Genomic DNA, 3,673 nt, shown 5'->3' with positions numbered 1-3,673 from the left:
GACACAGTGATAACTTGCATCAGATATAAACATAAAGCTCTGCAAATAACGATTATTTGTATTGTCCATTGATCTGCATTACATTTTCTTGATTAATCGGGTAGTGGTTTGGTCAATAGAATGAAAAAATGGCGAGGAATGTCGATCAGTGTTGCCCGAAGCCTGAAATGGCGTAAGCCTGAAATGGCGTCCATAAATGTTGTATTTTGTCCACATCTCAAAAGACACTCAGTTTACTGTAATAGAGTATTTAAGAAAACACTTAATATTACAGCTGGAATTTGGAAATTAGATTTTCTCTTTATTATTTTCCCTTATGTTATTAAAGCTATTAGTGAATACTGTAATACTTGCCAGCTGTTCTATTCATCTTTGAAGCTTTAATAAGTGAGGAGTAATGAATAATAATAATAATACAGCAGGTGTAACTATTAGTACAAATTACCCAAGGGTTCCTGCTGCTCAAAAAGCATACAATAATTTAAAGTAGTTAGACAAACATGCAGGGGCAGCACCCACCTCTTGTAAATAATCTTCAAGTCCTTCCAGTGTAGGAAATTACAGGAGCGTGGTTGCCGTGACAACACCATGGTGGTCATGTCCCTGGTGATCTTCTTCTTTTCACGTTCAGTTATGGGCGTGAACCACTTCTGCAGACGCAGTTTCCCCTGGCGACTGAAGAGGAGCAGGAAGCGTATCTGAAAGCACAGACACAGCTCAGGGTCAGAGGGCAGTTGTGATGCACGCATGAACAAAGGGGATTACACATAGGAACAAAAATGCACACAGTCTTTGCATACGACATTATTAACTACCTCTAACACAAACCAGGGGACGAACAAGTCATGGCTCATTAAAGAATACCTCCGCTCACCTTACAGTCGGTGAAGGTCAACAACTGCTGCAGGGAGAGGGAGTTTGGAGCTTTCTTTTATGATTCTCAAGAGAGCAACTCACTAAGGTTTTAGATGTTTACAGATTAAGTTTACAAGCATTAGGGCTGCTCGATTATGGCAAAAATCATAATCTCAATTATTTGGGTCAATAATTGATATCACAGTTGATTACCCTGAACTTTAAGTATAACTCAACTGAAAGACCAATAAAAAAATAATAAAAAAATAAATAAAAAAATAATCGTTTTATTTCGATTACGTTGTTTTCGTAATCGTTGCAAACCATAATCGTAACTGCGATTAATTGAGCAGCCCTAACAAGCATTGGAAGAGACTTGATTATAATTAAAATGTTCATTATTCTGCCAAATTATCGGAATTACTGAGATCTAAATTATTCCCAATCCCAACATAGATTATGTAAAAGAGATTATAGGTATGAAAAGAAGGTTTTGTGTTGCACCTTGCCACTGGTGCTTTATAACTAAAATGAAATATCTGTGCAGAGGGAACATTCCTCAAAGACTCAATAGTGTAGGAATTGTTTCTGAACTCATGTAGAGCAACAAAGCACTGTTCCATCGGACATAAACAATTATAATAAGTCAAAGTTAATAAGAGGAGATGTGAACATTATAAAAGCACACTATACTTCACATGTATTATTACAGTTTTTCTCAATCGCTAAACCCACTATTTAGAATCAAAATTCCTTTCATCAAACCAACAGCACAGCCATCGAAACAGAAAACCATTTCTCTACAACAGTATACCATTTATCATTGATATCACACAAAATGCAGATGCTAAGCAGTGTTTTGCAAAACAGATCACACAACTCTCTAACTGAAGTTACAATTCTCTACACAAAGATCAAAAATCTTTTGTGTAACTCATGTCTAACAAAACAAAAATAATCTTCTCACAGTGGATAACACTGACTCCTCATAAACTTAGACCAGAGCTACACTAATTGACACTTGATGTGCAAAATATTAACACTTGTTATCAGTCAATCACCCCATTGAAAAAGGTAACTGCATGGAATGTACTGTATACCTTACAGTAATGATGTTACATTGAAAACATCTACATGACAGAATTTGCACGACTGTACTTAAAATATTTTGTTAAATGGTGCCGGTAAAGCTATAATAGTGTTGATATGACTTGCATAGCTCTTTGAGATGTTCATATGGGGAGGATTAGCTATAGCTGATACAACATTTTTACAGTCAGTAATTGTGGTCTTTTCCTTTTTGCACATTGAGAAATGTTTTTTTTTGTATTGGGGTGAATTGAGTACTTCACTTCCATGTAAATGAATTGCTCACAGCTGACATCAATGAATTTCCTATAGTAATTGTAATTAGTGAGAATCCTATTAAAGACCTCCCTCACTTCAGTAAGATGTTTGTCAAGGGTGGTGTCGACACGCAAGGAGATATTTCCCACGCTGCCTTGCAAGGGAAGACATACGCTGTGATGTAGATGAGGCTATGTGGCCAGACAGACGGCAAAGAGCAGATCAGTAAAGCTATATAGATCTCATTCTCTGCTTTACTGCTGATTTACATCATTTACCCATGTTATTTTTTTTCCAGTGTATTGCTATTCATCTTTTGTTTCTGTTACGGTGCTCTACTGAAAATGAGACATAAAAACAATGACATAGTTACAGTAACATACTGTTTTTCCTTTATGTAAGTTTGTTTCTCCCAGCTTGTCAGTTTTCCGTTCATTTTCCAATATCGACAGCTTGAGGTTTGTGTATTGATGATTGTAGTCAGTATTTAGTGTGCCACTTAGTAATGACTGTTCAAATAGTCTTCTAATGAGCTGACAAATGTTTGTTTTTGGAGAAGGTATCTGGTTTTGGAAGGGGTATTTCTAGTTTTGAGTGCCTTAGAGCACTTTGCAAGAAATGTATATTGTTATGGTAGAATGGGTTGTTATGGTGACCGGAGTTTCAGTTATGAAAACACATTTGTCTCATTAGAGGACAATTTGTTCTGTTTCGATCGACTTATTCTTTTTTGTGACCAGTATTTTCAGTTTTGGTCATGTAAGTGCATTTTGCAAAAGATATTCAGAGTTATGGCAAGTGTGTTTCTGTTTAGATGGCTATGTTCTTGTTTTGAAGAAATGAATTTTGATTCTAAATAGTGGGTTTAGCAATTGAGAAAAACTGTAAGCTGCAGACACGGTAAAAGGCATTATACAATTGAATCTTATTTAACATATTAGGCTTCCCAACAAGGAGTCCCTGAATTCGACCATTGTTAGAGTTCAATTGAATTACTGTTCATAGTGAAGTGGACACAGAAAGAGAAAAAGCTAGACAGTTATCAGGACTATAATAGGCTACCACATTAAATTATACTAGAATAACAGTAGGCATACTACTAATCTGGTTTTTCCAGATCTGTGTCAGCCCATATGCAAATTGATATGGAAAGCAAGAAACTGCCACCAGGGCTCCACTGAAAGTGACGAAACCTGTTTGAGGGGACCGCTCGAGGAAACACCTTACTTCCGGTTGTGGTTTAAGGTTACTCCAAGCTAAAAAAAACAAAACATTAAACCTCACACTACAAAAGGAAAACATCCCATGTGTTTTGGCCGAACGAAACAAACAATCCTCAATGTGTAACAGGATGAAGTATATAGGTGTAACTTAGCTTTAGCTACCTGTCAGCGACAACAGGTGCAACAGGTGAACAGCCTGACGCTAACTTACGGACATGCGTAGAAAACAACCACAAAGCACTTACCAT

The sequence above is a fragment of the Notothenia rossii genome (genome assembly GCF_949606895.1).
Source record: "Notothenia rossii genome assembly, chromosome: 9".
Lineage (NCBI taxonomy): Eukaryota > Metazoa > Chordata > Actinopteri > Perciformes > Nototheniidae > Notothenia > Notothenia rossii.
Note: the sequence above shows the minus strand (reverse complement) of the source record.